We start from the raw sequence: 11,808 nt of genomic DNA on the forward strand, positions 1-11,808 counted from the left end.
ATGAGATTTTGGCGTTGCCGGACTTTGTGCGGCGGTTGCATGACGCTAAGGCTTTAGAGTCAGTACGCGCTTGTTCAGGACTTTGATTATCCCTCGAGATCATGATGCGATCGAGTTGTTAATATCGAGGTGGAGCACTGAGACACATACCGTTGTGACAACATGGGGTGAGATGGGACCCACACTTGAAGACGTGTGCCAGTTATATGGGTTGTCATTTGAAGGGTTAGAAAACCCTACAACATTAGTATTGGATGAAGAAGACCAGAGACTGGCCATAGAATTACGCTTGTCTATCGAGGAGGCGAAAACATATGGGTCAAAATTTGGGAAAGGTGGGATAGAGTTAGCCAAGCGAAGGAAAGGGGGTAAAAAGTGTACATTTGGGTCTTGGACCCAAATGCATTTTAAGTATGTGTGGATTGTCAGACGAGGTGTGCCCAATGATCAAAGGCATCGAGTATTGGGGACATGGTATAGCAGAGATGTTGGGCTAGCAACGTATCTGTTGTGTTGGTTATCAGGGTTTGTTCTGGAAGGTTCACCCGAGGATACAATTCATTTGCGGCTTGTTGAAATGGCAGTAAAATTGTCTTGAGGTGTTGCGTTGCCATTATCATCCCTGTTTTTAGGCTCGTTGTATCACCGGGTGGATATGGTTGTTTCAGACTCAATCCGCTCTGTTGGTCACTATGTGATTCATTCATATGCCTTGAGTATGTTCTTGCAGTTATTTTTATATGAACGGTTTGCTAGTTACGCTCCTCGAGAGAGGGAAATACCCCCAAGTGTAAGGATGCGGTCCTTTCAATGGCGTGGTAGGGCTCCTCGAGTTGGACTTACAAATCTGATAGATTTGAGTCACCAGTTTACGTGGCATCCCTATGTTGATGATGTTCCAGGAGTGGAACCATTGCTCGTGTATGATGATAAGGACAGCTATGAAGAAGCTGGCCCAAAAGAAATCAGCAATGATCATCTAATTTTCTTGGCATTTGTGAGCCCAAGTCCGTTGCCTATTTTTTTAGAAAAAACTTTATCAGTTGAAGTGTATAATCCAAGAAGACTGGCGAGGTAGTTTGGTTATGATCAAGGTATTCCTCGTCCGCAAGTAGTGTTTTAAGAATGTGGGGATTATCGTAGAAGCTTTTTCGCTTTCTTGAAACTCACTACAATATGCTAACAGAAGGTGTTAGGCTATGGTTTGTTCCTTCAGGGAGGCGACAGGGAAGGTTGACAATCAATCATCGAACATATTGGAAATTAGCCCTAGAGCATGTTGTGTGTTTTTGCATATTACTTATAAATTTACCACTCGCAACAACACAAATCCTTGCAGAATAGCACTATATAGAGAGGTGTCAAACCCACAGAGAGATGAGTTATTAAATTTTGCTTTTAACTAATTCCTATTGGTCTACAGGTAACTGGTTGAATAGATTGATTTGGTTGTCACGATTATAAACTGAAAATTAAAATGAAATATTAAACTAAGTATAATCAGGAATAGAAATCTTGAGAAAATAAAAGAGAGAGAAAAGAGAGAGGAGAGAAAGAAAATAAAATAAGAAGAAATAATAAAAAGAATTCAAACAGCCAAAGTAGAGGTAGGCCCAAAAAATTGAAATTATTTGGAAATGACATTTTCTATGTGGCTTCTCGTTTGGGGTGTCAAATTATTCCATGTAATAGTATTTTTTAGGGTAAATTATTCCGGTCAAATTTTTTGAGTTAAAGTGATCACGTGACAATTATGTGACACACTGTAGGTGCAAATTGTTACACCCCAACACTTAAAGAAATAAATTGAGAAGAAATGTGCAGAATATTATTGAGATATAAGTAATTCTAAAAGAGAAGAACAATGATGGGAATTCGATGCCTCTTCATTCTCATTCAGGCTTTATTTATAAGCTTTTTTTCAGAGATATATATGGAGCCATTTTCTGGCTTTTACTCCCAAACATGGTATTTATACCTACAGATCGTGTGCATATCATTATAGCAAGCGTTATGGATTTATGGGCCCGTTAAGATTGGGTCGTTCATTCGGCTTTTATGTCAAATGGAGTTTCCTTCATTTAATTGGGCTGAACTGGTATGTGCGTATGGCTTCTACTATTGGGCCTTCACCTGATAGTGGGCCTTTGGGTATTTTTAGTTTAGCCTTGGGCTACCCTTTTGCTGTTATGTGGCGTGATGTGATTGGTGGGGGTTTTTCCCTCTACACTTTGCCCCCAATTCCTTTTATGAATTTGATTCATATAAGGAATTGTAACTGTTTTTGGGAAGTGAAGAAGTTTTTGCGGCTATTACTGCCTATCATTACCATTTGTGCTGCTGATTTTGGGGCCTCATGTTTGTCCTTCCGTTATCTGCCCTCCTTTACTTATATATTGTGTTTTCGTTATTCGGGTATCTATATTTGTGATCTCGTTCCTGAGTTTTGGCGAGAGTTCGATTGCTGCTTCAACATCTCCTTCCATCTGCTGTGGTTAGTCTTTCTTTTCTTTCTTACATTATGTGTCAAGAACGTAACGAACGAACGAACTCATAGTGTTCATATGTCTGATTCTGAGTCGGGGACTGCAGCGGTGAGTCTGAGTGTCTATGTTAAGGGTCTTATAATCCTCCCTGTGGACATTGTAGAAAGGAAGTCCTTTTCAATTTCTCAGTTGAGAAAGAAGAATCGCGTTCCTTTTGACGTTACCCTTAAGGGGTACGATCATGACTTGAATTTTAGTATAGGTGAGGGTTTGGAAGAAGGCGAGATGCTTTTCTCGGATTTACATTTTCCTGCCTTTCGATTCCCCCTTAATCCTTTTTACCTTCGGGTCCTGTCGGTGTTGAATTTGGCCCCTCTTCAAGTTAACCCTAATTTTTTCTTCATTCTCTCATGTCTTCTTGCTTTGACCAGGGTTCAAGGTTTGACCTTAAATTTTGCCGATCTTCTATTTTGTTATACAGTTGATAGAATGAAAGGTGGAGAAGGTAGATTCCACTTTCATTCTAAATCGGGTAGGGCTCTTTTCTCTCACCTTAACACTTCTGACAAGGAGTGGAAAAATAAAATTGTAAAAGTCGGAGGGGCGTGGCGATCTTCGTCCGCTGAGGATTTAGTCGTTTGATCGAGCTTTCATGCCTCATCCGTTCCTGCATTTGATGATTCGGGCGAGTCTTCTTGCTTCGTCTGTATCGTAAAGCATTTTTGTTACATTTTTGACTTCCTGGGTCACGAAATTGACTTTTTCTCTTCAAAATTTGCAGATAGTCATCTTGCTTATTTGCAAGAAAGTGTCTAGAGCGACATTCGCTTTGCCAGGGTCCTTCTCTCTTCTTCTTTTCTTGAGACAATCTTGAAGGATTCTGCGGTAATTGTTCAAAATCCTGGGGAGCTCATCGACCTTGACGCTTCTGATTCTGAGGCTAGCCTCTTATCGCCTGCTCCTTTTTCCCTTTCTCAATCAGCGATGGAACTTCCCCCTCCAAAACCTCGTAGGACTAAGAAGGAAAGGAATGCAGCTACTAAGTTGCTACAAGAGAGAAAGAACATCCTTGTTGAGGCGAGTAAGCTCTCCTCCACTTAAAAGCAGAAAGGGGTTTAGTCAAGTACTAAGTGTCCCTCTACGAAGGATAATTCTCTTTCGAAGTGCCCCAAGTTTATGGCTGGGGCCTTTGGGGGTAAAAATGCTTAATTCCTGGCACTACTGATGTTGTCGGGGGTGATTTCGTAGGGTTTGCCAAAAAGTGGTTCCCTAAAATGCTGAAGGCTGATGGTGCTTCTATCACCATTGGTGATTCTGGGGTTGAAGACCCAGAAACGCTAATGGGCTTAGCCAGAGGGATGTGGCTTGATGCGACCCGAACGTGTGCACAAAATAATGCACAACACTTTGAGTTTGGAAATTAATGTCAAATGGGCATCATACTTAAATTTATAAACCGCTTAACACCTATACTATGTAGTATGAGTGAGAAGGGGGCATCCCAAGGGATTATGAGGATCGAGCAATGTCGTGGAATCACAATTAGGGCTAGTAGGTCGAGTGATCAAACAATTGGTTGGTTGGTTGATTAAAGAGCAACTAAATTAAACTAAGTGATAGCAAAAGAATGCAATTAAGAGTAAGTAAGAGAGAGAGATCTTGGGGTTTAGAGATCACCACCAAGCAATGCATTTCTATATCATTGAGAAGTGATTAATGAGGGCAAATGGTGTGTTGCAATATTGGTGTGTGTGTGTTTGGTTGATTCAACAAGCAAGGATGACTAGTTAAGCATGTATTGTTTAAACATCATGTGAAAGACATAATATATCTAAGCAATGAATCATATATTGTCTAAACAACATGTGAAAGGCACAATAAATCAAAACAAGTCATTAATCCTTTCATTAAGCTCACAATCCAAATACAGCACAAGGATAGAGACATATGCTAATTGCATTCAAAAGCTTATATCATCAAACAACAAGCATAGATTGTCCTCCCATTTAACACTACACTACAACTACACTACATCTACACTACTAGCATGAAAATAAACTAAAGGAGAGGCACAATCCATCAAGAGATAAGCATGAACCATCAAGAGAATCACAAAAGCACCCCTTTAAGCACTATGTTTTGACAATCTCCAAATCTATAGCATCAATACGCATAGACATGCATCAATAACACAAAATCTAGAGACAAGCACATGAACATCTATTCTAGCGTTTATAAACATATGGACAGAATAAAATGATCAATTGGAAGCATTAAACCACATCAATCAGTGAATAAACAAGATCTATATATATCAAAGTGTCAAAACATCAATTACAACACTAATCCCTCAATAATACGCAAAATTAAGATATAGAAAGCATGCTTGGGGCTAACTCTAGCCCCAAGAAGATGTCTAGCCACTTATGGTGATGATGCTCCAACCCTCAAGGGCTAATTCCATGGTTGAAATCGGCTCTTTGTTGATGAAGAAATCCAATGGTGTCTCTAGCCTCCTCCCCTCTAAACTTCCTCTCCAAGAGAAGATATGAAAATAAATGTTGCTCCTTGTGTAAAAGCAATCCTTATCCTTATATAGGTAGGTCAAAATGACACCCAAAATGAGCTGGGGTCATGCACACAATATTCCCTAATGATTAGATAAAGGACAACTTTCAATGAAATGGAATTTTAACTTTTTCGCACTGGAGGAAGTTCGATCAATCGAACCTTGAACTTGGGTCGATCAAAAGTAAGTGAGATCTATAGAACTTAGGTTGGATCAATCCAACTGGCAGAGCTTTTTAGAAAAAGACAAATCCGAGATATTTATGGGAGATATTTATGGGAAAAGAACAAAAGTGGTTAGTGGGTGGTACAGCTGTGGATATGATCAATCATTTGAATAAGGACAAAAGTGTTCGATTGATCGAAGGATTGTGTTGGATCGATCGAACTTTTGGAACTTTATGCTTTTGGGTCAAAGCTTGGATCTATCTTGAAGTGCTGAGATTGATCATTGTTCGATCGATCGAACCTTGAACTTGGATCGATCGAACTTTGCTGCTTCCCACTTTTGGCTTTATTTGCTTCCTTCTTTCTCCACTTTGCTCCTTTCTTTGTTTAACTCCCAAAATTGCTTTAATTAGGCTCTTATTTAGCTGAGTTAGCTTATTTTCGGGATAAGTGCCTGAAAATGAAAATAATACGAAATCAATTTAAAACGGTAAAGTAAGATAGATAAATGTACTAGAATGCCAAAGCTTAAGGGGTTTAAATACGCACTTTTTAGTGCTCATCACACCCCCAAACTTAAATATTGCTAGTCCCTAGCAATGAACTAGAAAATAAAGGAATGAAATGAACAACTATACAAGTATGAACTAGAAAATAATAAATGGATAACGCCACTTTCGTAGGGAACACAATTGCACTTAGCATATGCAACAAGCCTTTTAAACCCCTAGGTTACCCTTAGTGGACGAGTGAAGTCTCATGAGAGTTTCCAGAAATGGTACCCACAAACATTAAGCTCATTCTTTCTAAAGAGGTACTAATATTGCAAAAAAGCATTGGGAGAAAACTACCTCAAGTATGCAATGTTTCAAACATTTCCAAGCAATCTCCCAAAATTTCAACATCAAGCAAGCAAGTATGATCCTCCACACATCAAGAAAATAATTATGCAAATCAAAACAACTCTAGAATTCTTTTGAGTGGACCGGCATAAAAAGTGTTGCTATCTTAGCCAACTAAAGAATTAATCACATCCTTACCCTCAAACTAACACACAAATCTAATACCGATTTTCAAGACAAAAAGTGGACATTTTATTAAAGCTTTATTGATCTAGGTGCGCTTATTCTTTTCACTCGATTTTTTTTTTTTTTTTAATAGGATCAAAGACGGAAGTATGGTGCAATGCGTTAATCTCTTAAGCTTTCTAGTGATTCATGAGGTCGAGCGTTAGGTCAATGACTCCCAAACCAAACGGCTTTAGGGCATTAGGCATTCAAATACTCCTACGGACTTACAAGCTCAAATCAACTAAGTTACAAATCAAGACAACAACCATCTAATCATTTCCCATTTCTCACCTTTTTGGGAGAAGTCCTTACCTTTTTTTTTATTATTGCTTTTGCTTTTTTTTTTTTTTTTTTTTTTGAATAAAGCAAATTCAATTATTAACCTAGAGTTTGGGCCCTCCACCTTTCGGCGCGAGAAGTTCAGTGCTTGATGAGGCTAAAATCCCGGCTACTTAGTGAAAAGGGGTTGTTGTCCACCTTTATCAACAATGAAAGCTTTCAATGCACTACTAGCTCAATTGGGATATAACCAATTCAATAATTAACAAAGTATGTACCCTACAAATGAATTGCGCCGGTGCTAGTGTAGAAGACTAGAGTGAATCTCAAAACAATCACAAAATCAAGATGATGTGGACCACAAGTGCAAGCAAGATATCAATTTTTCAAAAAATTTACTCCTAAATGGCATTCATAAGGCATACAAGGAGTATTGGACTCTCAAGTCAAGCAATTTTTAAATTTTAAGCAATATAGTCCAGATTTTACGAAAATAAAGGAGCCTGCTCTTAAACTTGGTGGAGTAGGCTCCAATATTTATTAAAGCCACCTCTAGATGGGTAGAGCCGGCTCTACACCTCCTAGAGCCGGCTCTACACTTGGGGGGAGCCGGCTCCCTCCTCCATGGAGCCGGCTCTCTCCTTCTCTGAAAGCCGTCTGCTACTTCCAACTGTTGTTTTCGACTCCGACCACTTCCAGCCTTTCTGTTTGGTTTTAAAACTATTCCAAAGAGTCTTATTAATAACCAGTAGCATCCTGATGGTGTGTTTACAGTAGTTGGAATCAATTACAGAGATTAAAATTTCTACAAACTTAACATGCTTTAAGAAATAAAACTGAAACCAGACATGCACGAACTATAACAGAATAGATTTCAACAAATGCAGATCATCAATATAGCATATAATATACATGTAAATCTCATTTAATGATCAATTAAACCCTAGAGGCTATCTAGGTGCACAGAACACGAGCCAACGGGAAAAAGGAAGAAAAGAACTTGCCTGTGATTTCAGTTATGAAATCCCGGCACCGTGTCCACGTTTCCAGCAACACTGCAATACTGCCTAGCCTCCTATTACTTTTGCTCCTCCCTTCTCCTAGGTCTGACCTTTAAGCTGCAGTCAAAACCCTCACCGAACGTACTCTGTTTGCTCAAAACCCCTCTCTGTTTCTCTCTGGAACTTTGATACGTGAACAGAGGTTGTGTATTCTAAAACCTTAAGTCGATATACTGTTATATATATATAGAGAGACTTAAATAAAACCCTATTCCCTGTATGATTAGAGACAAAACCCTAATGTCGATCTTAGTCGGCCCATAGAGCAACCTAAGATAATCCATGTCGGCTACACATACTGCCTTCCTAGAGGATCCTAGTTAATTAACGTAATTAAAAAAACTCATTTAACTTATTTACATTAAAATTAATAATTACTAAATTAATCCAATTAAAGAACATACAAAAGACAATTAAATAAAACAATTCAATTACTGAAAACAAGAAATCCATTAATGCAATTTAAACAAATGAATAAACAATTAAACCAATTAAATGCAATTTAAACACATAACACATAATTAAACAATTAAATCAAATAACAAATTAAAATAATTAAACAATTAACCAATAAGCCAAATAATCACACAAAATACAATAAAACAATAATTAAAATGCCGAGACTATCCTTTTAAAATTAGGGGTATTACATGATCCGACATGAAAGATCTGGTTTACTGAGAATTGTTTTGATCGGATGCGTCGTGGGGAATATTATCTGATGAGCCTCGAAGTAATGCCGAAGCTTTCTTTTGGCCTGGACCAAGGAAAGAATGATTTTTTCTGCCATTGAGTACCTACTTTCTGCATCAGTCATGGCCTTGCTGGAGTAGAAGACCGGGTGCTATTTTTTTCCCACTTCTCTTACTAGAGCAGAACTGGTCACTGACTGAGAGACTGCCAGATAGAGGTACAATGGTTTTTCAGGATTTGGGGCAGATAAAATTAGGGGGTTAGCCATGTACTCTTTGAGTTTTGCAAGAGCTTCTCGTTGCTCCGCCCCCCAAATTTCTCATTTTTTTGCTTTAATTGCATCGAAGAATGGCTTATATTTGTCTGATAATCAGGATATGAAACGACTGAGGGCTGCTATTCTCCCGGTGAGGATTTGAACTTATTTCACCGTTTGGGGCTCCTTGCTCTGTAGCAATTTTGCCAACTGGGTAGGACTTGCCTCTATTCCCCTCTTGTTTACCAGGTGCCTAAGATATTGGCCCGAGGATACTCCGAACAAACACTTTGCTGGATTTAACATCATTTTATTATCTCTAAGAGTATCAAATACATCTTGTAAGTGTTACTGATGATCCTTCTTGTTCTTGCTTTTGACAACATATCATCTATGTAAGCTTTGACCGTTCGTCCGATCTGCTTTTCGAACATTTTGTTGATTAATCGCTGATAGGTAGCCCCTGCGTTTTTCAACCAGAAGGGCATGACCTTATAATAGTAAGTCCCACGTTCAGTAATGAAAGAAGTTTTCTCTTCATCCGAAGGTTCATTAGGATCTGGTTGTAACCTGAATAAGTTAAGGAAAATTAATTTTTCATACTCGGTTGTAGCGTCTACCATATGATCGATTTTGGGAAGCAAAAAACCATCTTTCGGGCAAGTTTTGTTCAGGTTGGTGAAGTCAATACATACCATTCATTTGCTATCCTTCTTTTGGACAGCCACTACATTTGACAGTCATTGAGGGTACTGGATGATGAGCGCTGAATATTTCATATTCAAGCCCCTAAATATACGTATGTTAAGGCCTAAAGTCATACTTCTATCCATATTTAGACTGATTTATGTTTAATGTGTTTGTAGGTACTTTCCCAGAAAAATGGTTAAAACCGGGACTTTATGATGATATCGAAGCTTACAGAGTCGTTGCCGGTCATCTATAGCAAGCCGATAGCTTAAATGGTGACGTTTAGAAGAATCCAGAATCCAAAACTCGAGCCCGAATCTTGAGGCTCGAGCCTTACAAGTCAAAGAAGACAAAAAAAATTAACAAGACATTAAAGCTCGAGCCTTGTACCTTCAGGCTCAAGCCTGAACAAAAAGTGCTCGAGCCTGACCATAAGGTGTTCGAGCCTTAACCCTTAAGGTCGAGCATAAGGCATCGGAATTTGAAGAGTTAATTTCCAAGCTCCCAGACCTCGTGCCTAACCCTAAGAATCGAGCACCATCGATTGACGCTCGAGCCTTGAGAACCAAATGCTCGAGCTTCGTACCTAGTGCTTGAGCCCATGAAGCTTGGATTGAGTAATGTTAAAAGATTTCAATCCTAAGAATATTCTAAGTGTTGAAGAAAAAGACGTTTCGGAAAGTAATTGAAGAAATTTGGCTAAGTGTCAAAGTGAAGATCGAACACCAATTCTTGAAGCTCGAACATCAATCCAGAGAAGCTCGAGCCTTGTTCCTTAAGCTCGAGCCTGAACCTTAAAGCTTCAGCCTTTGTTCCTAAAGCTTGAGCCTTCCATGACATGTCAGATTTAAGTTACGAGAAAATTCTCTTTTTAAGCCGTATCTCATTCCAGATGGGCCAGAAGACCTAAAAGCCCATCAGATCCTTATTTTCTTTGATAAAAGAAGGCTTAAGCCTTGATAGAAGATGTCCAAAATTCCAAGTCCTTTTTGTCGTGTGATTCAAAAGGCTGACCGTGGTGGCTTTTAGGGGTTTCCACAACCTTATAAAGTAAAGATCCTAAGAAGAGAAGTGTCATCCGTGATGATGGAGACAACTCTAACGTAGATAACATCTGACATCGTCATAAATAGCTAATTCCTCTCTTAGGGCATTGATATAACCCAATCTAGTATTATAGTTTGATTGTTTTAACTCTGGGATTATTTTACTCAATTGGTTTTCATGCTTTAACATATTACAAACTGTTATTAACTTGTTTTAGATATAATTGTTTATTTTCTATTCTCAACCTATCCTATTAGACGGTATCTGGCGGAGCCTTGCCAGACATGAGAATAGAGGTCATATAATGGTGTTCTAACGTTTTTATAAAGGATGTTTTCAAAATCTATGCTTAGGAAAGATGGATTGTTTGCAAAGTAGTTAAAGTAGTTAGAGTAGGTAGGTGGATAGTCCATGCTAACCGCAGATAGGTTATACTTAACTGAATTTTGTAAAACATCTTTCTTTAAAACCCGAATTGAACAAATGTTATTGAGTTCAATTCATTTGAAAAACATAATTGTTAAATCCCCAGAGTTGATACAATTAACCATAGTATGATGATTGTGGTGAAGTCAAAACCCTAAGATTTCTCTCTTTGATTATTTAATTTACTCTAGTTTAATACTTTGTTTTAATTTTAGCTTGTTTTTAATCATGGCAACCAACAAAATTTTCAACCAGTTACATGTAAACCAAGAAAACTAAGTTGAAGACTGAATATAAATCTCATCTCTCTGTGTCGACACCTCTCTTTATAGCACTATCCTACACGGAATCGTACTATTGCGAGTGGTAAAATTAGACACATCACTGGACTTCTCTGATAAACCCTGCTTCTAAAAGCCGGTTAACCTCTTCAGCAATGATTTTGTTTCTTTCAAGGGCAAATCTTCTCTGCTTCTGCTTCATTGGGTGATGGCTCAGGTCTATGTTTAGGCTATGATAGGCTATCTGTGTGTCAATTCCTTGGATATCCCAATGATTCTAATCGAAGATGTCGGCATTCTGCCTTAAACTCTCTTTTAATTCCTCCTTCCCCTAGGTTGATTGGAGTGTCCCTATATAGGTTAGATTGTGCTCATCCCCCATGACTATCTGCATGGCCTCTAGGGGTTTTTCAGTCATGCATTCCTCTTCTGGCTCCTCCCTTCCCTTGGGAGAGGAAAAGCCTGGTAATTGTTATTTCAGCGATTGCTTACCCTTATCAGTTGGGCAGATCATTGTGTGATAGCATTCATTTGCCGTCACTTGATCCCCCCAAATATTGATAACCTCTTTACCGTTTGGATCAATGCACTTCATGACTTGATGTAGAGTTGATGGGACTCCTTCTATACAGTGGATCCACCTTCGGCCCATTAACAAATTGTAGGATGGATGGATTTCCACAACCACAAAATTCTCATTCAGAGATCTTTTGGCCGCAGTAACTGATAGTGTGATTACACCTATGGCTCCACTCTTCTGCCATCGAATCCTACCAGGGGGTT

The sequence above is a fragment of the Cornus florida genome, unplaced genomic scaffold (genome assembly GCF_030987335.1).
Source record: "Cornus florida cultivar Cherokee Brave unplaced genomic scaffold, ASM3098733v1 CherokeeBrave_3.0.0_Hap2_Chr06, whole genome shotgun sequence".
NCBI classification, from domain to species: domain Eukaryota; kingdom Viridiplantae; phylum Streptophyta; class Magnoliopsida; order Cornales; family Cornaceae; genus Cornus; species Cornus florida.